The sequence below is a fragment of the Podarcis gaigeae genome (genome assembly GCF_964106915.1).
Source record: "Podarcis gaigeae genome assembly, chromosome: 5".
NCBI classification, from domain to species: domain Eukaryota; kingdom Metazoa; phylum Chordata; class Lepidosauria; order Squamata; family Lacertidae; genus Podarcis; species Podarcis gaigeae.
In genome coordinates this window covers 57431112-57456010 of record NC_139681.1, presented here as the reverse complement: position 1 = coordinate 57456010, position 24899 = coordinate 57431112, and the positions used below count along the sequence as shown (strand labels likewise).

Sequence of the window (24899 nt, the reverse complement as noted above, 5' to 3'; positions counted from 1 at the left end):
AAAAAGAGGCCCAACCACTAATAGCCTAGAAATGCCTGTGTAAACTGATGAAGGGGTTTTTTTTCTGAAGGCAAGTCAAAACCTGACAACATTATGTTTAATGGGCCTCTCATGGAGAGCATTCTGCAACTGGGTTTCTTCCACTGAAAAAAGCCCCACTCCACCCTCCAGCAATTCTTAATTCACAGGAACGCTGAATATGGAGAAAATCAGCAGCCTCCAGCACTTGTGAAGGTTCATATGAAAAAAAAACAGCAAAAAATTCTGGCAAGGAGAGTGAGAGGGAATCCTATCAGCAACACCAAGACCTGTTGCTTCCTGGTGCAGAACTTTGACCAGTGAAACTCAGGTGCTTCTTCAACATTTATTCAGGGTGTTTTCCCAATTCCCCCTTAACTCTAAATGCTGTATCTCCACTCAGTCTAACACACAAGCAGGAAGCTGTCAGAAAGTTGGTAAGCACCGGAAATCGTGACATAATTAAATAAGAACGTGGGCTCGCCACAATGAAGTGTGCAAAACAGGGTTGCCACCTCCCCTCTCCCATGATTGAGGCTTTGAACAGCAGCCTACAAAACTGAAATTTAAAAGGTGAAGCTCTTCCCAGTGTATTAGGGTCATAATGAGAAATACTTCACCTGTTGAATTTCTGTCTGCTTATAACAATTAAAAGCTCAGACATGCAGGGAGGGAGGAAAAGGTTAACAATATGCTCTTCAGTTAGTTTAAGGGCAGCACACTTCTGGATGGAAAATCCTCTTTTTAAGATCAGCTACATACTAATGCCCCCAATTTAGTCCAAGTAAGGCATGGCACCTGTAAGCAGAGAACTAATGTCATTCATCCCTTCCAACTATCCACGGGCACATGAACATGTGTCAGCCTGTTGCTGCTCACGGCCCAACCCTGAGATGACTCAGGAGCCATGAAACGAGTCAGTGGTCAGAACCAATGAGTGAGTCAGGATCAGAGGAGACACCAGAATAAAAGAGCACTCCAGATCACAGGAAGACCTTGCAGCCAAGAAAGCCTCAGAGGGAACAGGAAGCACTTTATGCACCTTCCTGCCCCAAAGGATCCAATAGGCAGCCAATCGGGGTGGGGGTGGGGGTGGGGTACACACCAAAAAGTTTGCTACCACACGGAACCGCTGCTTGCTGAACTGTAATTTGCAACATGGGGTAGAGTGATGGGCCACTGTGCAAATCCTCCACAAAGGCTTTGCAACCACACACTCAGACTGGCTCTGGCCCTATCTACATGCTTGGTTGCATACTTGTTGGACTACACCTTCCATAATGCCTGATCACTGGTCATACTGGCTGAGGTTGATGGGTATTGGGAATCCAACATCATCTGGAAGGCATCATGTTAGCTTCCCCTGACCTGAAGTACCTTGGCAATCTTTTTTTCTTCCCCAAACAGTTGGCTTTAGTATGCATGTCAGGGCTTAATTTGGACCAGCAGATACCAAAGTCTGAGAGAATGAGTGGAGTGGATCCATTAATCATGGGATCAAGAAGGATATAGCCACTGTTATGTATGGTGCAGAGGTGATAAAACGGTAAATACACCAGTACACGCAAGCAAATACCCATGTGATGACTGCAGTTATCACATGACAAACAGAGTTGCAGTAAGAGCTAGACCGTGGACTTCATTTAAGCTAGACAGTGGACTTCATTCAGGTCCAAAGTTCAGAGAATATCAAACACTATTTCATTTTGTGAAAACTCACCCAGAAAGATGTATATATTATGTTTTCTCTTCTATTTATCAAGAGGTTACCCTTTAACCATTGGAAACCCTAACAAGACAACATTGTGGTTCAAAGGACTACCAGTAATCTGTACCACTAGCTGAAGTCACTGCTGTCAGATCAACCACTCAGAGAATTGAACATTGATAGGACGCTGGGAGGTGGGGAGACTTGCACATAAAAGCTTCTCCTGTTCAGAGAGGGCTTCAGTGCTGTTGGCACTGAAGTCTCAGTAACCGAAACGCATGAAAGACAGTGAGCAAACAACATAAGAGAGAGTGTAATAGCATAATCAGGATCTCATTTACAGTCTGACTTCAAATGGAATCACACCCAATTACAATAGATATTCAGTTTTCATAATCAGTTGTTTGCAATTCCAGAACACAAATACTGTGATTTGCATCTTGAGTGATTTGTATTTTGTGGAATCAACAATTTTGGGCCTGCAGGCACATTTGGAAATCTAAGGAACTGATGTGGGCACCATGAAATACCCATTACAGAAAAGAAAATTGGGCAGTGCTCAGAACCTGTTTCCCCACCCTACCCCATAACAAATGAAAACCAGACCAAAAATTTTAGAAAACCAGGCAACTCCCTCACAGCAACAAAAAAGGTCCCAAACCCCCTCATTTAAAAAAAGTAATAAAAGTTCGGAAAAGCAGAAGCTTGTGGCACCTAAGGGAGCCACATTGTGGACCCCTTAAAACGTGCTACACTTTGATACAGAGATGTCATCTTGTACATTAATTACAGTGGTACATTGGGTTAAGAACTTATTTCGTTCTGGAGGTCCGTTCTTAACCTGAAACTGTCCTTAACCTGAGGTTCCACTTTAGCTAATGGGGCCTCCCGCTGCTGCTGCCGCGCTGCCACTGCGCAATTTTTGTTCTCATCCTGAAGCAAAGTTCTTAACCCCAGGTAATATTTCTGGGTTAGCGGAGTCTGTAACCTGAAGCGTCTGTAACCTGCGGTACCACTGTACTTCACCTATCTAGAGTCCTCCTTTCAACTAGGTAAAGATATAACTAGCGAAATAAAAAACACAAACGAATACTTGGGGCAGAGTTTCTCTAGACCTCTTTCTGACTGTGTGTTTGCAACAGACCTAATGGTGCTTGAAAGCTGCTAAACTGTGGATCTGAATGGGGTCACTGACTAGCTAGAGCAAGAGTGAGGAATCTGTGGCCCTCTAGACGCTTTTGGACACCAACTCTCATCAGCCAAAATGGCCAATAGTCAGGACTGGGGGGGGGGGGGAGAGCACTGGTCCCCTACTCATGAGCTAGAAGATCAGCTCACCACGCCTCCAATATTCTTTCGACTTTTAACATGTGGGTACCTAAGCTGTACAGATGAATATCACCATCAAAAGTGATGTGGTTGGGAAAGATCTCTACCCGAGACCCTGAACAGCTGCTACCACACCTGGTCAACAGTACTGGGCTAAACAGACTGATGGTCTGATTCCTGACATCAGGAGATCTGGAGTGAAGTGCCGTGAACATCCAAGGATGACACCCAGCTCTTTTTTTCTATTCCAACAGAATCAGGAGAGGCAGCTGAGGTGTTAAGACCAATGCTTGGAGCCAATGATGGGCTGGATGTGGGCCAATAAACTGAGGCATAATTATGAAAAGATAGAGGCATTATGTGTTCCAAATCTGGGAGGTGGGAAGATGGCCTGCGCTGGTCAGGGTTGCACTTCCCTGAAAGGAGCAGGTTCACAGCTTAGGGGTGCTCCCTAAGTTGTTTAAAACTGTTTTTAATATTGTTTTAATTGTTGTAACCAGCCCTGGGACTTTAGGATGAAGGGCAAGTAATTAATAATAAACAAAAATATAATACAGTTCAATAGGTATTAAAGTGTAGGTGGGTTCAGGCATGACCCAAAACCGAGATTCAGCTCAAAAAGGATTTATTGGAACATCAAGAATAATAAGAACAAGAATGACAAACATGGACACTTGGACCAGTATATATACCTTAAGCCGTCCAGGCAAAACACACACACCACCTGTGATAGGTCACTTTAATCCTGCAATTAGCAAATCACAACACTGGCCCTATCTCAGCAGGGATTGACAGCCTGCCAGCTACAAACAATGTCATTGGACTGTTTTAAAATCCTATCTGTCTTTTGTTATGCAGATGAAGCTCCTGAGCTACAGGAGGCCTGAAGGCCTAGGCCTGCATTGCATACATACAGCCTACAATGCCTTCATACATAACAGGTATATCATTACTATGTTTGTCCAAAGCTCAACAACTTATTCCTGTTTGTTTAGATACAATTTAGTAGATCTGTCACCAAATTTAGAAAATTGTAAACACTGAGCTGCACTAGTTGCAATTAATTAATCGATTAAATCTACAACACAAGCACACTTTCTTTGCTTTGCAGCTGCAGGCATTATCTTAGAAAAGGTGTTCTATATGAGAGAAAGTGGGGAATAACTTGAAGGGGACAGGATAGCCTTAAAAGGCTACAAACCCTTTAAGATGGCAATTGTGCCCTGCAGTTTTTATAAATACTTGCATTAAAAGTTTTTTAAAAAATAAAATGAGTCTGCTGCCCAATCAACCAAAGGCATGTGTCCAATTGATTAAAAGGTTTGATCAGTTAACCTATCCAATTAAATCGAATAAAGGTTAAAGCCCTACAATGGCATGCATTTGTCAATTATTTCCATCACCGTATATACCATGAACTATAAACTCCAATCACTTTCCAATATAGATTAACACTTGCAGAGTACTGGATAAATTAGAAAATCTTAATCTTCAATCCAAAAAAAGAGGGTTTAACAACAGTGATCCTGAAGAAACAGAGACTATTTGGACTTTAATCAATCCTTTGTGCAATGTTTTAAGCTTGCAAGGATCCCAGGAGCAGCCCTGTTAAATTCAGTACAATCAGGTACTATACATTGCTACAAGAGGCCAAGAACACAGTGAAGCAAGTTAGCCTCAAGGACTTGGCATTTTGGAAGGTGGCAGCCAAATGCACATACCACTCATTGAGATTTGTGCTACTGTGTACACTTTTGCAGAATACACATGCCTAATGGCACATCTTGCTCAGCCATGTGGGCTCCTGCTTGCTGTACATGTAGCCATGATTCTACTGCCTAACTAAAAGATCAGGATAGCTGTGTTAGATGTAGGCAAGCGGATAGCACTCTGTCAGGTGTTCAGGCAGCACGTATGGATGCTAAGCCAAAAGTGCAGGAAATCAAATTATGGCTTGCAAACCAGGTATATTTTCTGCTGGCTGTACTGTATATACATCTCTCTCCCTTCCAAACAATTGTGTGGATCAGTTCAAAGTAGGACTCCAGGCTTTAATTGGTTTGCTTAGTAGATCAACTGACATTTTAGTTGATTACTTGGTACAGATCCATTTTAAGATACAGGGCAAATTTTAATCAATAGAAGCTAAAATTATGGGAACACTTTATTTGTGGAAGTTAATTTTTGATCTGTTGAGGTACTGTTTACAGTCAGAATGAAAAATGATGTATTAGAGATGGCCTCTTCTTTGAACTATAATTGGCAGCTTTTGTTTATTAAAGTGTACATTATCATAGTTTCTTTAATAATGCACAAATACAATTATATTGATCCTTCTATAGTATGTTAATTTAGTTGGACAATTAATCAATTAAAAAGTATTTAATTAGTTGACAGCTCTAGTTCTAAGGCAATCAGCACCCAGCTGAAGTATGTTGGGAGCATACTTTTCCACTCAAGGCCAACCTGAGCACTTTGATGCCAACACATTCCAGAAGGAGAAAAACAGATGCTTGAAAGCCTCTCTTGCAATCAGAGTTTGCAGGGCTATATTTGACAATGCAGAACTCTTTATGGCAGAAGTGGCTAAGGTTCTCCACGCAGGAGTTGGGTCAATGCCCTGCAGTGTAAAGGCAGCCCTCTCTGCCTTCCAAGTACGGCAACACATGACACTCTGTACAGTGTTTGAGCCATACAGCCTTTGTGACTGCAGCACTCCACACAAAATCTTGAAGCAGTAAGATTACTTTGAAGTTCCCAGCGACATTTCAGAAAAAGAACTATGCTTGAGAAGTCTTATGCGATAACTTGACTGTAGAAGCATGCAATACAGTGCCGTAGGTTTTAACTGTCACTGTCTCTTTTAAAGTCAGGTCACTTATTCCTATTATCTCCCCCCAAGACTAAAGCAGTGCCTAAAGCTTCAAAGGTAGCATTGTTCCATCAAGGCTAGCTTCATATGCTTATAAAAGCCTGATTCCAATAACCATTTGGTTCAAAGCAGATACAAACACCTACAATTCCTTACCCAGTTGGTAAGAATGCATGTGAAGCATCTAAACTTGATCCAAGGCCATATTCATAGAGAATGTAAGAGCATCCTTCCCTAACCTGGTATCCTCCTAATGTTTTGGAATAAAACGCCCATCAGTCCCAGCCAGCAGAGCCATGTTGGGGAAGGCTGGCGTGAAGGATTCTGCATCCCCAAATGGGTAGGGGAATAATACATTACCCCTCTATTTTCAGTAATGTTAAAATCCGGACTATCTGTGGGCTAAGGTCTCTGTTCATTTCAGCTTAACACTGGGGACATTTTCAGTGTACATATTGAAGTTCTCAGACGGGAAGTGCAGAAGAGACCCTATCATTCTCTCCCTGATTAACGCACTCTCTCGTTAATTTTTCTTATACAAAAAAGCAACCAAGCAAACAGAATCTACACTTGGAAATCAAGCTCTGCTCCATTTGGCTCACACCACCAATAATCCCATTAAGCCAAAGATGCAAGTTTACACAGTACCCAGTTCTGCAGCTATATGCTTTCAAGAGCTGACTAAGGTATTTTCACAAGGGGTACCATTGGGGAGAGCAACATACACCCAACCCATCTCATGACCACCTACATTTCTGTTTACTGCAAGGTAGAAAAGTAATCAAAATGCTTATTCTTAAAATGTGTATATCTTTTTTTCCACAATTCCCTCCCCACACTTCTACTGAAACCACTTCCCCAACATGTGCACATTTCGGATTTCTGCAGATCAACCACTTCAAAAATCATTCTCTCCACTGATTCACCATTTTGATTTGTTCATGGTTAGCAACCAGCAGCACAGTTCCACACATATGCACTCAGAAATATGTTCCACTAAGTTCAATGGGACTTACACATAGGTAAGAAAGAGTGTGTACATAGGAATACAGTTTAAATGTGAGATACACCTGGTACCATACAGTGGTACCTCTGGATGCGAACGGGATCCGTTCCGGAGCCCCGTTCGCATCCTGAAGCGAACGCAACCCGCGCCTGTGCTTCTGCTCGTGCGCAGGTCGCGATTCGCCACTTCCGCGCATGCACGTGACATCATTTTGAGCATCTGCGCATGCATGAGCGGCGAAACCCGGAAGTAACACGCTCTGTTACTTCCAGGTCACTGCGGAGCGCAACCCAAAAATGCTCAACCTGAAGCTACTTCAACCCGAGGCATGACTGTATTACTTGTGTCAGGGGCTTGCAGCTAAAGCTCAAAGAACCTATGGTAATTTGGATAGGGTTAAGAAAACTGTAGCAAAAACAAAAAAAACCTAGCAAAATTGCTGTTTTAGGGGTTGTTTTAAAAGCCTGGAATGGATTAATCCATTTTGCATTACTTTCTATGAGAAAGCATGCCTTGGTTTTAGAACACTTTGGTTTTGGAACAAATTTCTGGAACAGATTAAGTTTGGGAACCAAGGTAACACTGTACAAGCTTGGAATATTCCATACAACACTGTATGTATGTATGTATGTATGTATGTATGTATGTATTTATGTTTGTTTATTTATTTATTAAATTTGTATACTGCCCCTATACCCATAGATCTCAGGGCAGTTCATAACATAAAGTCACAATATGAAAAACAGAAAATACATAATAAAAACAAAGGCTAAGCAATACTCCTACCTTCCACAACACATTTTAAAAGGGCATCAGATGTCAATCAGCCAAAGGCCTGATTAAAGAGGAAGCAGGTTGCTCAATATTACTACACACACACATAGCATAATCCAGATACAATGGGGGTTTGAAAAAGCATCTTGCCTAATGCCACAGGGCAAGTTTATAACATAATTACCAGGGAATGAATTGCATTTCCCCCGTATCTAAATACTGATACAGTATTTGCCATTTTCTCCAATATTCACTCAATCCACAACAAAGACAGTACCTTGAAAGACAAGGAAACCAGCACAACCGATGAATATCAGATGCACATTTACAATAATTATGCATTTATTGTGCTATATAAGCCAATTTTGTCTGGAAAGACATGCCATAGTGCCAGTGGAACTTAATTGCATGTGGACTTAAGAGAGAGGTGGTAGAAAGGAAGAGGGGTGAGCAGTCACAAGAACTCAGCATATTTAGGCTGGAGAAAGAGGGGATGACAAAAAGATGAAGGGGTGTGAGAGGAAGGGCAAAGCAATAGAACAGCAGTTTAAGATAAAAATAGGTGCTTTAAACACCTTGAAAACCAGTTGGTCTCCACAGCAACTGCAGGTAACCAGAATTAATGAGCTTAAATTACAGGAAGATAGATTTAGGTTAAATATAATAAAGAAACAAAATAATTGGTGGGCAATTGCACAAATTGGATGCAGACTGATTTATCCATCTCATTAGAGGTTTCTAAACACAGGTTGGGTAAACCTCTATTATGTGTCGAAATCCTTTAGGTGCTACCGACCTTCTTCAAAAAGAAACCTTCTAGTCTGACACAGGGCTTTTCAGACTGCAATACTATGTACACTTATAAGTCTCACTGAACTTAGTGTGACTGGGTAAACAATAAAATACTGTGCAGTTATAAATAGAGCCTCAGGGCCAAACTAGACAAGATAAAAGAGATCCATCTTTGGTTCACCTATCTGTATTTTAGCCAAAAGCAGCCATGGCGGGAGCCCCATCTCAGCTGGGACCATGTATTTGAGGAAAGAAGTGTTGCCCCCCTCCCCATCAGCCCAATTTACCTGTGAATTTTTTTCCCTCACTCCCACCCAGCTACTATTTTACCAATGAAAATTATCCACTCATTGGTTCTCCTACAGCTTTTCTCTTATTCTGTTGTTTGGGTGAAAAAGTTGGTCAGTGATATTAGAGGGAGCCAACTGTGCAGTGCTTTTTCCCAATATCAGTGTAGCCAAATAATATGAGGATATTATTGAGGTTGAGGGAGTTGGGTATGTTTACCCTGGAAAAGAGGACACTTGAGAGGAGATATGATAGCCATCTTCAAATATCTAAAGGGCTGTCACATGGAAGAAGCTTGTTTTCTCCTGCTCTGGAGGATAGGACCCAAACCAATATCTTCAAGTTACAGGAAAGAAGATTCTGAGTAAACACTGGGAAGAACTTTCTGATAGTAACAGCCATTTGACAGTGGAACTGACTCCCTCGGAGTCTCCTCCTTCAATGGAGGTTTCTAAGCAGAGGTTGGGTGGCCATATGTCGTGGATGCTTTAACTGAGATTTCTGTAATGCAGGGAGTTGGACTAGGTTACTCTTGGGGTCCCTTTCAACTCTACAATTCTATGATTAGCATTTCCCCAAATGGGCAAGATGGCTCTTCCAAATCTGTTGTTACAGATGTGTTAGGGGCATGGCTGGTAGTCCACTGGTTCAAATAGCCACTCATTCCCCAGGAAGTAAGCCCATTGTCTCTCAGTTTCAGCCTCTCCATTTCAGCAATAGAGGGAAAGAACAACACTGGCTTATTTTACAGCTTGGATGTGGCCCCTTTTTCAGTATTAGGGCCACAGTCCTTTCTGGCTGGCCTTTTGGGGCCATGTACCAGAGATGGGTGGTGCCTGAGTTAGAGGTTGACAGAGCAGTTTTACCTTTGTATAGTAAGCTAATTTCTTCACACTCACTTCTCTCTCTAACCTCCACCAATACAAGCAAAAAGCATAATCAGTTCATTATACCTTCAAGCCAGGCATAAACACACAAGGAGGTTGCAAAGAGTGGGGTAGTTCAGAAGAGTTCTGGGGACTGGGAGGAGTCCCAGGGGCCCGATAGAGAAACCTGGAGGGCTGCATTTGGCCCTTGGGCCTGAGGTCCTCCAATCCTGCTTTCCACAGTTGTTGCAAGGATTCCCTTGTCAAAGGATGTGACCTATATGGAATGGCTCCAATTGCAAAGCAGGTACCGCAGTGCCAGGATTGTCAATCTTTTATTCTTTGCAACTATCAATCTGAAGTCACCCTTTCAAAATGGCACCTTTTATCCCAACAGGACAAAGCCAAACCATGCCTTGCTACTATAAATTCATCAGTCATCACACAGAACTGTCCATTTTCAGGCAGATCTCTTAGAAGCAGGATTTTAAAGACTGCATTAAAGCCATTCCTGCAGCTTCCAGAAGTCTTACTTGCTGAGATGCTAAGACAGACTTGCAGTGCCTGGTTCCCAAAGAAAGCCCTGTGAGTAACATAGCTTTTCACTTCCATAGCCCAGAGTAGATGGGCATCAATTATTTTGAGTGCTTCTGGTGGTTTCTTCTTACTACAGCCAGCCAGCCAAAAGCCACTAAATAAATCACACTACTACTAGAACCCATTACATTTCCAAAAGGGAACATTCAGGTGGATTTGTAAGAAGAAATAATATAAAAATTAAATAGTGCAGCACAAGGGACTCGCTGTGCATTTTGCAAGCTGTTAAGACAAACAGATTCTGCAATGAAAAGGGGTGCTTTCACCCCTCCCCAGACTAAAGAAATTAAAAAGAAAAGAGATATACTCTTTTCTACACAGGCCAGAACCTGCAGTGAACTTGGCAAAATGTAGGATCTATTTAACAATGCATTTGGGTAAAAAAAGAGAAAGAAATCAGCATAAAGTTCAAATCCTAATTTAATACATCAGTTCTAGAGACCTTACATTAAAAATAGGAACAAGTTGAGGAAGAAGGGAATCAGCACACATGTAGCAGCCCTTCATACTGTTGGCCATAATAGAGTAGCTTCATTAAGTATTATTATCTCGCAATCTTTCAGACAAATCTACACTTTTCCTTCCTCCTCGGCTACTTTGCAAGTTTTATGCTGGTGTTGATGAAAGGACTGCAGCACTCTGAATGTCTAGTTCACTACCCCCTCCTCAAAAGCAGCAAGGACATACAGAACCTTCTGAGCTAAGACAAAAAATGACTTTGAAGACCCAATTGATAGAACTAAAGGACTGGCTAAGTCCAGTTCACCAAGTCATTTGAACTGACAAAAACCTCCTGGAACCCAGCAGGTCAAAGGCTACAAATACAGAGAAAGACACAGACTTCTAGCTGTCATTCCAAAATAAAACTTGATCCACCTTAAACACATTTAACCTGGGAGTAAGTCCCATTGAATTTAATAGAACTCACTACTGAGCAGACATACCTAAGATGCTGATGAAGAAGATTTCATAGAAATCATAGAATTGTAGAGTTGGAAGTGACCATGAGGGTAATCTAGTCCAACTCCCTGCAATGCAGGAATCTTTTGCCAATGTGTGGCTCAAACCCACAACCTTGAGATTGAGTCGCATGCTCGACCAACTGAGATAGTGAGAAGGACAATTTGATTCTGTGAACTTCATTGGAAACGTTTAGGGCCATGTCACCAACTGAGAAGCTGGTGACTTCAATATCAGAGTCTTCATAAGATATATTGCACATACAAAACAACTTGCTCCACTCTTAAGGTACCCGAGAGCCAGTTCAGTGTTTTCCTTATTACATTATATCAGTGTGGCAGAAAGAGAACTGTGACAATTACACACTAGTTTGCTTTCACTGGGAATCCACTGCAGCTTCCCACTTAAATTACACACATGATTTTTACACATGTTCAGCTTTATAGGGGAAATTACATTTATATGTACACATCCCATTTATTGACACACAGTCCCTTTGACTGACATACCTTCTATCACCTGAACAAGTTGGTCAGGCTTCCAGATCCCTTGTATTTCAATGGGGCACAAGACTGTGACTTATTCCACAGGGTGACAGATGCACAAAACACCATTAGGGACATCATTGATTTTGGAAGACCACTTCACAACAGACACCCCACACTGCTCCTTATATTTGACATTTGGGTCATCTGATCCCTCTGCCTATTGCTATGCACACTCCACTTCCCACCATATATTCCCCAGCCCTTAATCAAGGCTTTATCGGCCTCTTCCACAGCCCACTCCTCCCATATATCCAGTAGTCAGGAACCTCCATCGAAATGGCAGCTCAGCACCCTGCTCCACTCCAGAATAGCCTTCTCAGTCTAGTATTCCTACCCACTATTCCATAGTTGTTCCTTTAAATCCCACCCCTACGACACAAAATCATTGCCCCAGAGATTGCATAATGTTGTTCTTGCCCCCCCCCCCATCTCCACACACACAAAGAGTTGTGCTCTCAGGGCAGGACTTTGAGGCAGCTGTTTGGTGCCCCACTCAGCAGATGAGGGCCAGAAATTCAGCAGGGTTGACTTGCCACAAGGATTTCAGTCACATCTTAAGGTGAGAAGGAGTGTAAGTCCATTAAGTCCCAGAGTCTAGAAGAGAATGGCTGCAGACCCCCCCCCCCCAGACTTCTTCAGCCTACCCTGAACCATTTCCAGTGCCTGTCCAGACCCAGATGAGCCCCTGGGTAGGCGCTAAATCATCCCACATCCTGCCCCACGGATTGCTCCACCACGATGGGCCACTTACCTTACCCCTCTAGCCCAGCCTCCGTATTCTACAACGCCCCCCCCCCCCCGCTCCCGATTTCCTTACCAGACGCTTCCACAACTAAACAATCCCGCCTCCCTAAAGCCCCAGTCGATGTTGCAAGCCCGCAGCACGGAGCCCACCTCTTGCAGATTGCCCTCGAGGCACACCTCGCAGCTTCCATCTCCAGCAGCAGCTCCCACCGCCCCAGATCCTCTCGTCCGCTCCCCACACCTGAGCCTGCTCCCCTCCACATCCCTATCCTCTCCCCCCCATGCCCTGACCTCCAGAATGCCCCAGCCCCTTTTCTCTCACGATGCCCCAATTGCCCGCCATATCCCGACTCCTCAGAACGCCCCCACGTACCCCAAAACCTGGTCCAGCGCAGAGCCCCCCCCACTACACATTATATTCCGCCTCGCCGTAAGCCCAGGCTCGCGCTCTCTCTCTCTCTCTCTCTCACACACACACACACACCTCTCCTGCGCTTGCAGGCAGCAACGCGCCTTCAGACGACCGCAGCCCTCCAAGCCTCCCGCAGCCGCATATTCCGAGGAGCCTTCTTTGTCCACCGCCTGCTACCCCAGAATGCCCCCCAACTAGACGCCCATTCTCACGCGCACTCTGTCACACACGTATATATACACCACACGGCCTCGTCTCCCCCTCCACGCGCAGCCGCCCCCCTCCGTCTCTCACCTGCGCTCCGGCCGCTGCCCGCGGGTCCCACACGGCTCGCTCGCTCGCGCGCCCGCCAGACACCCCCGGCCCGGATTCGCCTTCCCGCTCGCCGTCCGAGCCGGTGCCGAATGAGCGGCCGCGGCCACCGAGGCGAGAAGCCGCAGCTGGGAAGCGAGCGAGGAAACCTGCGCGAGGCTCTCTGCGCCGCCATCTAGCGGGCTCCCTCAGCAAGGGCCAGCGCGGCTTACCCTGAAACCCTCAGCCAGCCAGGCCAGGGGAAAGGAGGGGGCTTGCGGGGTTGGGGGCAGGGGCTGGGTTCAAAAATAATTGGAATTTTAAAAAGGAACACCGGAACCGGTCTTGAGGGTCAAGATTCGGCCCGGAAAGGTGTGAAGTAATTGAGAACAAAAATAAGAAGGCAGCCCTCTGGGCATGTGCAGAGTGCACATAATCCATATCCCGCAAAAAAAAACCCCAAAAACCCCGCCTCCTGTCCAGGTTGGGGAGCGGGCAGTGATGCCAACCCTGGGTATCCAGGATCCCAAGTGAAAAGGATTTGTGACCCCATAACAGGTACTAGAGAGGCTTCAGGAGAAGCTTCCAAGAGGCATGTCTTGTGTGAACAATTACCAGTATATTGTCTAATCCAGCCAATGATTCAGAGTTGCAGATCTAAAACCACTTAAAGCAGATTAGTTCCTCCACTTAGCATATTTTAACGCATTTTATGTTAAGATGATGAAGCGATGATAGAAGGGCAATTTCCATCCACCCACGTCTTTGCAGAGCATCTTTGCATGGGAATTTTTCGACTTTGCCCCTGGAGGCTAGAAAATTTGCCTAGATAAAGACTCCATATGACCCCACTGAGGAGTCTCTCCTCCAGGTTGTAAATCTGAACAGAAACATGTCCTTCCATTCTCTATCTCAAATACTTAACCCTCAAACAGGATGTTCCTATGGGTCCGCTTAGGACCTGTTCACACCTCAGTTAATTGTGGATTGTCTGCCCCTTCTGTGCCAATTAATTCCCCTGTATCCCACAGCTTTTCACTGTATACAACTTCTACCTCACACTTTCCCCCTCTGTAAACCCAAAATTACCTAGTGCTCAGAAAATACAAAAATAAATGTGCACCTCTTATAATGCCATATTTTGAACCATTCCAGGAGAGCTTTCTCTGATTTTTTTAATATGTGGGCAGTTCTGATCCATCTCTTCCCTCTCTTCCCACTTCAAAAATGTTAATAAAAGCAGCTTTTATTATGTTTATTTTTACTATTATTAACAATTACTATATGTTACACCTACCCAAAAATCAATGTGGTATGATCCAGAATGAGTGATAGAAGCAGGTGAGCGCCAACATCAAAACTTAATCACACTGCTCTTGGGGGATTTGGAAAAGGTGCCAAACAATTTGTATTGATTTTAATAGAATGAGCTCAAAAAAGCAATGGAACAATCAGCTAGGGGGCTTAAATGATCTAACTCCGAGACTGTGCTGAACAATTTGAGAGCTAGGAAGTAAGGATATAAGATGGTAGCGAAAATTAAGAATTGCCATTTTCAGAAACAATTTTGTGAAGAAGTCAAGCACCCAGCTAGATGAAATGACGCTTAAGCATCTTGGAAGCTAGTTGATCACAATTGTGATAACAAGAATTGACTCGTGGCAAACACTTCTAATTTGGCCTGAGAAAATGGTTTCTAAGCTTTAAACTCCTCAGCTAGTGCCACTGATAACCAGGACATTATAAAGGATTCAGGTTGTAATCCAAATCCCAATTACCTGAGGGTAAGACCTATTGAATTCAATACAACTCCCTTCTGAGGGGACATGATTAGGACTGCACTACCTATAATAGATAAAGAGGTGTTTAAACCCTTAATTTTTATTTACCGTATTTTTCTGTGTCTAAGACGCCCCCATGTATAAGACACCCCCTATTTTGGGGGACTCCAAATTAAGAAAACACCCCTCAGCACTACCCGTGTATAAGATGAGCCCCAATTTTAAACCTAATTTTCTGGTTAAAAAACCTAGTCTTATACACAGAAAAGTATGGTATTTATTTTATTAAATTTATATACCGACCTATACCCGGAGGTCTCAGGGTGGTTCACAGAATAAAATAATTTCCCTTGCCTGGGGAAGATGGCATTCCCATAAAACTCTGAACTACACACACAAAAATTTTTTTTCATTGTATACTCGTGATGTACTGTTCTATTTTATTTTTTATTTGTAAGAAATGTACTGTGGTGTTTTTTTGTGTTTTTTTGTTCTGTTTCCTTCCTTTTTTTCTTTTTCTAAGTTTCCCTTGTGTGTCTATATTGATTTTAAACCAATAAAGATTGAATTACAATAATGATAATAATAACAACTTCTGAACTACACAGAAACATAGGGAGCTGCCATTCTTGCTCAAGTATGATCTCTTTCAGCTTCTGCCTTCTGGAAGAAGGTATAGGTTTATAAAGACCAGGACTAGCCGCCTGAGAAACAGTTTCTACGCCTACGCAAATGCAATTCTGGTTCTAAATGCAGCATAAGGAGTCTCTATAGTATATTGTATTTTAAAATGGGGTTTCAGAGTTTTTAGGGGTTTTTGAATGTCTTATGTAGATTTTCAGTTTCATGGTTCTGTATGGGACAATGACAATAAAGATATCGTATCAAGCCATTGGTGCATCCAGCACAGCACTGTTGACACTGGCACCATCTCAAAGGTTTCAGGCAGAAGTATTTCCTAGTCCTACCTGGAGTTGCTTGGGATTGAGCCTTGGACCCTCTGCATGAAGAACATATTGTGCATCAGGGTGGGGGGGGAGTTTGCAAGGGGTGGGATCCAATGCTCTATCAATTTAGTGTTTTTATTTTATTTGCATTTAGTAACAGCTAATAATACTGAAACTTCAAAGCTTAACTAATATTGTATTTGCAGTTTGCAGCCATTCGTTGGTACTTATGAACCTATGATGCAGAAAATGTCTTGTGAAAAAGGTACCATTTTGGAAAAATTTCTGCCCCACATCACCCCAAAGCATGTTCTCTACCACTGAGCTGCAACAATGTTCTCTCTGAATAGTAACTGTTTGTTTCTATATACTTAGAAGATATATTCCTTAGGGATGACATGAATTCAACTTTCATTTGCCCAGGCAATTTTGACGAGACACTATCTGACAGCTTTGGGAAATTATTGCAGGAAAGATCAGTTATCTATACATTATAGTAAGACCAAGGTTATTTGTCGTCTTTGGTACATCAAGGAATTACTTGTGGAAGACTGATTACTGGACCATTGAACAAGTTAGATGTTTTTTACTTGGAGATTCATTTTTCAGGATTTAACTAGATCATATCTGTACTATTAAACTCAATGCCATTAATAATAATACTTAACACTGGCATATTGCATTCAAGCATTCAAAACACTGTGCATGCATTTATCTAGTTGCAATTCTTTCAACCTTTATATCCCCCATATTGAAGAGGATACTGGTTGTGGAGAGAAAAACAAGTTGATAAAGAGAGAGTGATATGCCTACGGCACAGGTGGAAAGTCTGTGGTCTTCCAGATGTTGCTGGACTACAGCTCTATCATCCCTTAACATTGGACGTGCTAGCTGGAGCTGATGAGAGTTGGAGTCCATCAACATCTGGAGGGAACCATGTTGATTACCCTGACTTTGGGCACCTAGTGAGTTAAGAGTAGATACAAGACTCAAACAAAGACTCATTGATTCATAGCTCACTGTCTTAGTTATATATGATAACTTAATGGGATTCTCAAACTTTGGAAACACAATGTGGGCAACCCAATCCTACTCATCCTTTAAAAACCAAATAGTAGAGTTCACCACAGTTCTTCTAACCTGGAAATTCCTCAGAATAGCATACTGCAATCAATTTTGGGATTTCCCATAAGTACCTCTTCTGGTGGCGTGTTGAGACAGGGCTGTATCTATGCAACATTAACAATTGGCTCAGAATCTACCTCCAGGAACAACTTATGAGAGAGTCACAGAAGATGGAATCTTCATTTCAGAAGACAGAATTTCTCTAATAGAAACATGTGGATTTCCCATTGCATATTTTCTTGGCATTACACCAGCAGAATGCCTTGCATGAGGATGCTCTGATCAAGTGCAGGGTTAATCAAAATCCTTGTAGCTGTGGAAGTGAAGAAAGGTGCTGTTAAGGCTGGGACTACTCCCATTAATTTCAATGGAACGTGAAAACTTTCATCATCTTGATTGTAAACAGAAGGTTATCCCATTGCAAGAGACAGGAGTAGGCGTAGGATTTTTCACATTTCCCTTCCATTCTTCAAATTTTGCACTGCTGGTGTTCTGCCAGTGATAGTCTCACCCCAAATACATGGTTCCCACTACTGCACCAATAGTTTTTTCCACTATTTCCTCCCCCACAACCAATGTCATGTTGTGCTCCAAGTGTGTGTGAGAGAGTGTTTAACATTGGTCCTAGCCTGCCCAGGTGGCATAACTCAAGATAGATTCCCTCTCAAAATTAACTTTCCAACTAACCTTTATAGGAACCAAATTTAAAAGAAAACTTTTTACATGGGGCACCACTCAGTTGTGAAAGGAAAGACTGATGTCATAACTAATCTGAGCAACTCTCAGTCCAGTCAAGAACCAGTGTGGTGTAGTGGTTAAGAGCGGTAGTCCTGTAATCTGGTGAACTGGGTTCGCATCTCCGCTCCTCCACATGTAGCTGCTGGGTGACCTTGGGCTAGTCACATGTCTCTGAAGTCTCTCAGCCCCACTCACCTCACAGAGGGTTTGTTGTGGGGGAGGAAGGGAAAGGAAATTGTTAGCCGCTTTGAGATTCCTTACGGTAGTGATAAAGTGGGATAGCAAATCCAAACTCTTCTTCTTCTTCTTCCATTTCAACCTCACGTTTGTTGAAGTCTAAACTGATTTGAGTCCTTAACAGTTAAGGGCTGGCTTAACTCATAAGAACATTAAGGAAAGCCCTGCTGGATCAGTCAGGCATGCTGTTCTCACAGTGGCCAACCAGATATCTGTAGGAAGTCCACAAACAGGACCTGAGCACTTGTGATTCCCAGCAACTAATATTCAGAGGCTTACTGAACAGTGGCAGTGGAACAAAGTCATTGTGCCTAGTAGCCATTGATAGCCTTATCTTATTATCTGTTATTAGCCTTACAGCAGCTAGCACCCGTGCACCATACAAAGGAAGGAAAAGAGAACCCATCGCGCAGAGGGGGGATACTGGTGTGACTACTTCAACCTGATAGGCTGGATTTGCTTCAGGATGTAAGTATTACATTCTAAGACAATAGCGTCAGTGAACACAGCACATGTAAGACAAGGCTGCCTATTCAGAGTTGCTATTCCAAACCAAGCCTCTAAAAAAATCATTGTCACCCAAGACTTGTAAACAAGACCTTAATGACAAAGAAAGGCCAGTATAACTAGATTCAAAGGCAATTAGATAAATGCAAGGCGGGTAAACACAACAGCTCGGCTGGTCAAAGTCTGTTTGTCAAGACTGTCAAAGGAATATGCACCACGTGCTCTTCTTAACCTTTGACTGACAGTAACATAATCAAGTCCACTGGACTTGTCAGACCAAAATCACAGTACAGTCAGCCCCCCTGTCACAGTCTCATAGCACTTCCCAATCTGCTGCACAGTGCTTCCTTGGGTTAATAGTTTCCGATTCTCCAATTCCTTGTTTGCACAGAAGATCCAAACACAGCTTAATCAGAAAACTTTTAAAAGAGCTAACGTTTACAGGTATGTGTCCATGAACCCCAGAAAAAGCTTGAGTATATCCCATGTCATATATCTCCATGACTGGAGGGTTACCTCCTTCAAAATCCACAGTCATTTTATCCAAAATGTGTGATAATCTCAGATGGCAATAGCAAATGCAGAATTGGGGGTTCACACCCCACAATGCCCTTTGGGCCTCCACAAATCAAACATTCACATATGCAGAACAATGTCCACTATATGACATGGCATTGAATTGTGTCTGGGCTAATTGTAGCTGCACCATTGTGGCTGCAAGGCACTTCAGCATCCTCTCTGCTGCAAGCTGGTATTATGCCCTGGTCCTTCTGATGATTCACAACGTGATATGTGAAAGAGAGTGGGCAAAAGAACAATCAGTGGCCCAGTTTACCCATCACATTAACCATAGCTAAAAATCCATAGTTTATTATTTAATGTGAACATACAGTTTCCGGGGGGGGTCTTCTTTGCTGACTCCTGCTGCTGCTGCCGCCGCCAGACAACCTATATATTAAGCATTCATTTAGATTTGCTTATGCAGAGGTTAGATTATATCTGGCCTTTATTGTACATTCATTCTGATTTGTTTTGTATGACAATAAGCATTAATCCTGATTTGCTTGTTTGGTATTTATATGCCTTCCTAAGCCACAAAAGGTTTGTTGTTGCTGTCTTTAAGTGGATTTGTTGGGCTTGGGTGACAAAGCACTTTAATCCACTTTAATTACACAAACCTAAAGTTGTGATATGTACTTGAATCCTTCCCACAGCATGCTGACATTCTGGAAGTGACCCCATCCTGGCTTGTTGTGACATCTGAACCCAAGCTCATGGTTAGTTTTTCTCTAAAACAAACCATGTGCAGTAGCCAAGGTTTGGTCTTGTAAAAATATGAAAGAGCCACTAGTTATAGCTTGAGTAGATTGTGGGCTGAGGGAAACAAACCAGGTCTCTGAGTTTAGATATAGTGACAAGTCAGACTCTGGCTTTACTTGCCTGCAGGAGTAGAAACTGCACCCACATGCTGCACATTCACATTAAATCAGTGCTTGTTTTCAACTATGGTTCAATGAGTCACGCAAACTGGGCCACTATTTCACATGAAGGAATCCAGACAGATTGTGCCACATGACAAATAAAATTTAATAGAAAACAAAGAAACTTGTTCAGACACTCCTAAACATTCCCATACACGTCAGAAGTAAGATCAGTGAGTTCATTGTGACTTGCTCTCAAGTGCACATAAGATTGCAGCTTCAATTTTATTAAACCATTTAAAACAGTTAGCCAGCTCCTCTTTTTACACTCCAGGGCAACATTTTGAATGTAAACTCTTCTTTGGGAGAAGGGGATTATGTTGCTGTTTAAAAGTGTTCAGTGTACAAATAGAGTGTCTCTGAGTATGTCTTCCTATACACATATAAATGTAAGGCTGCCATCAGGCTGCTGTTCACATGGCCATCAGTATGTGACCATGCCAACTCCACTGTGTCAACAGGATGGCAGCCCAGGCAAGTTAATTAACCGAGGAGGGGAGGCGTTTCAGAGAGTGGTTTGGCAAACCTCTCTGAAGTGCCTCCCTGCTCCAATACGTGCAGCTGCAGTGAGGTTTAATGGAGGGAGGGAGCCACTTCAGAACACTGAAGAACCTCCCCTCCTTGATCTGTGAAGGGAAAGGTGAGCAGGTGGATGAGGTGTAAAGGTGGGCTTGCCCAAGAGGAAGATTGGTGCAGTTGGCTAGTGGAGTGAGCCTTTTGTGTGTGTCTATAAGTGGTAAGCATGCCATACATACATGCACACTGGTTTTATAGAATACATTTAGATGAATGTGTGTGAGCACAGGTAAGAGTAACATACCATATTGTTACTTCCCCACCACCACCAAGTTAAGACGCTTCTTCTTTGGGGACAGAAAGCACTGGAAACTTGTGACATTTCATATACACTCAGTGAGCATGAGAAACACGTGCATTTCTACAAGGCAGCGGATCTGGTAACCAATATCAGATCACCAGAGAGATTCTGCACCCACAAGGCAGCTTTCATCCCACAGCTCTCTGCTCCCTGCTCCTGTCACTGCTTTGCCCCCAATCTGCTTCTTGGATTCCTTTACAAACATACATCAAACACACATCTTCTCCAAACTCTGACAACTCTTGTATTTCAAACATTCCAGAGGTCTCTCTGTCTCAGTAAAGTAAACCATCTTCTAACAATTAGCTCCTGTAAAAAGACTTTCAGCCACCCTGGACCATTAACATTCTTTTGTCAGATTTCAGCTGTGATCAGGCGCCACCGAAAGAGGAAAAACTCAAACTGATGGTTCCATCCACAGTAATCAGGCAGCCCTATCACAAGAACAACACGGCATATTATGATTCTTGCTAGAAAAGGTAAGCAGAATTTGATCGGCTCTTGTTAATCTCTTAACTATGGGCAGCATTAAGACTGGTGCATGCACAGCTCTGAACACAGCTATTTCCAAGACTGAAAGGAAATGGGAGATGGCAAAAGGAATGGCACAAAAGGGGGGAGGTGTGCATTTGCCTATGAGCCTGTGAGCCCTCATGGTCAAAGAGGGGAAGCAAATACAGCTGTACCTTGGAACTTGAATATAATCCATTCCAGAAGACTGTTCGACTTCTGAAACGTTCGAGTTCCAAGACGCAGCTTCCAATTGGCCAACAGCTAGGTTTTTGCACAGTGGAAGTCGCGTCGGACGTTCGTGTTCCGAGGAACGTTCAAAAACCACAGCGCCTACTTCCAGGTTTTCGGTGTTCAGGAGCCGAAACCTTCGAGAATGGAGCCATTCGAGTTCCAAGGTACCACTGTATTAAGATCCTAGCAGGAAGGTCACACACTTTCTTTGAAGCAACAGATGGCAAGGCCTCAGTTGGGCCTAAAAGACGGTATGCAGAGCTGTAAAAAAGACAGTAACAGTTTATCCTAGGTCCATGTGTGCACATTTGATAATCTTAAAGTGACCATCCTAAAAGACCCATGTTGTTCAACATCATTATAAGTGACGTGGATGAAGGAATTGAAGTCTACACTCCTGTCTCCCAGACCTATCTGGAGATGCTACAGACTGAACCTGAGATCTTTTGAATGCAAAGCACATGCTGAGCCACGACCCTTCCCCCAAAGACTGTCTCAGATGTTTGATACAGTCTCATCCAAGAATACAGAAAGCTTTACACAAATCCAGCTACACCACTGTCTGGTCCCTATCTTCCTCAGGTCCAGCAGATTACATCAGGAGGGATCCAGCTTGTCCAAAGTGCTCCAAATGAGCCCTCTAAACTCGTATCTTAGTTTTTTTTCCACCTCTCTTCCTCCTCCCATTGCTCAGTAATTGCTTCCCAGGTGTGATGCAAAGGTAGATGCATGGGAAAGGATCAGAACTTTATTTGTTCAGACCCGCTGCACTGCTTGAAGACAATACCCAGAAAGCCTTTCATCCTGGCTGCCTCCCGAGTTTGGAACAATGAAACAACAGCTTGGTCCCAAATCCCTCGGCTTGTCAACAGTACCTGCCCCAGAGGGATGACCCACATTTGCCCTGTGATATCAGACTTACGATATGCTCTTATTTAGAATCAGAGGAGGAGCTCTCTCCCTCCTCTCTCTGCATTGGCAGGCAGTTAAGTTCAGCAGACTCCTTTTGTAGGAAACACTTAGCTAGGCTCATTCATTATTTCTCTAAGTCACCTCTCGCCTCATACAACTGTAGTACAGTCACCCACCCACCCACCCGTTTTTCAGCTGTACTTTAGAACAAGTGGAGGAGAGAACTTTGTTCTGGAATGGCTCCAAGGGTCTGGCCTGTCTCTATTCTGCGTGCTCTTTTGTATGCTGCCAAGGAATGGAATTTGGTGTTTCAAAATGAAATATTGTGAACTTAACTTTTTGGAATGTATCACCCTGAAAAGGGTAAAGAAACCCCAACACTCCCAATTCAAGAGAGCACTATGCAAAAAATGCATCCTGGGACGCGGTTGGCGCTGTGGGTTAAACCACAGAGCCTAGGACTTGCCGATCAGAAGGTCGGTGGTTCAAATCCCTGCGATGGGGTGAGCTCCCGTTGCTCGGTCCCTGCTCCTGTCAACCTAGCAGTTCAAAAGTATGTCAAAGTGCAAGTAGATAAATAGGTACTACTCTGGTGGGAAGGTAAACGGCGTTTCCGTGCACTGCTCTAGTTCACCAGAAGCGGCTTTGTCATGCTGGCCACATGATCCGGAAGCTGTATGCCGACTCCCTCAGCCAATAAAGCCAGATAAGCGCCGCAACCCCAGAGTTGGCCACGACTAGACCTAATGGTCAGGGGTCCCTTTACCTTTACGTGGAGGACTTAACACACAATGAACCACACATGGAGCCACTGAAAAGTATTTTCTCACAACTGTATTCTACATGGCAGGTGTAATATTTTGAAAGCCTTTTACCCGTCTGCATAAGCCCAGCCAAGTACAGCATCTTTAAGGCAGCATGACACACATCCCTGGTGACAGACAGCACTGATGTGGATACATAGCACATATTTCACAGGGTCTTCCCAGTGGTGGCTCTCCATTTAGGAGCAATTTATTTTACTTCTTGTCTATCTATCACAGGGAGCCACTACAGAAAAGGCCCATTCTCATATTGCCACCCTCCAAACATCTTGTGAAGAAGACACATGAAGAAAGGCCTCAGATGATGATCGCAGAATCCAGGTCGGTTTATAGGGGGAGAGGCGGTCCTTGAAGTAAAACAATTTCTGTTTTACCCGGGCATCTGATGGCTGAAATATGCCATTTCCGGCAACCTTTAAAAGATTAACTGTGAGAGTATATGATTGCTCTTAGATCATTTTAATACGTTTGTAGATGTTTTATATCAATATTATTTTTAACATGTTTTTATTTGTATTGTTTTATTGTTGTGTTTGCTGCCCTGGGCTCCTTTGGGAGGAAGGATGAAATAGACATTTGACAAATGACTACAAATAAACATCATACTAAAACAGATGCAAAATGTAATAAGTTTTAAAATACACTGCGGTGTGGACAGTCCTGCTACAGGGAAGATTTTTCAGCAGCCTCTGTATGAAAGCTATAATGTTCCAATATAGTCTCCAGAAATCCCTGAAATCCTGTGTGAACTTAATCTTCTTTTGAGAGATTGCCTTGGGCACTTGAAAAGGCCCAGCTCTCATGGCACATCATTTCCTTCCATTTCCTTCACCATCCTAAATTGTATCACGTTTTTGTTAATGCCGGCTCCCGCAGCATGCTAGAAAGCCTGCCAGGGTTCTACCTTCTGCTGTGGTTTGTTTCTGGAATGTAAATTGTTGAAACGTGTATTCGCCTACTTCTTAATCTGCCTTTCCTGCCTGATATTTGTCTAATGTTGTTAATGAGAGTCTGATCCACACAGGAGCCAGCAGAGGTGTGACAGAACTGTGCAGCAAACTATGATCAAACAACTGTTTTGTCAGGTATGTTAGCCTCTGTTCTGTCGTGCTAAAAGGGATGCATGAGAATCAGCCCTTGTCCCATTTTGAGACAAGCGAGGAGCTGGCAGACCCTCCAAGTGTTCCTGTTTTCCAGGGACAGTTCCAGATTTACAGAAACTGTCCTAATTTCTGATTTGATCCCGGAATGTCCCACTTTCCAGTCAGATGGGCAGGCTAATAATAATAATAATAACAACAATAATAATAATAATAATAATAATAATAATAATAATAATAATAATAATGGAATAGTACATCCCTATTTCCATCAGACAAATGTTGGAGGGTATACTCTGGAACTCAGAGACCAAGGAGCTAAACTCAGAGACCAAGGAGCTATTATATCAGCACTTAGTAGCTAGGAACTGTTTTTTAAATGTCTATAAAAGACCTAACAGTTCCTCCTTTGCCTAGAGCT

At 43.1% G+C, this 24899-nt stretch overlaps 1 protein-coding gene and 1 long non-coding RNA gene across 5 annotated transcripts in view; one reads left to right on the top strand and one right to left on the bottom strand.

Moving 5' to 3' along the window:
• The window catches only part of SEMA4G (semaphorin 4G), a 94684-nt gene extending 81268 nt beyond the window's left edge, over positions 1–13416 (bottom strand). Inside the window, exon 1 of one of the 4 annotated variants that reach the window (XM_083737935.1) lies at positions 13209–13416. The gene's annotated coding sequence lies outside the window, so the exon portion shown is untranslated. Of the gene's footprint in view, positions 1–11719; positions 12925–13208 lie in introns of those variants that run through there. The other 3 variants (XM_083737936.1, XM_083737934.1, XM_083737933.1) reach the window with 3 other exon arrangements.
• On the top strand, positions 3163–23774 carry LOC310844223. The gene is made up of 3 exons (XR_014564011.1): positions 3163–3996; positions 18386–18501; positions 23598–23774. It is a non-coding gene; the product is annotated as an uncharacterized lncRNA (long non-coding RNA).
• The last annotated feature ends 1125 nt before the right edge of the window (positions 23775–24899 follow it).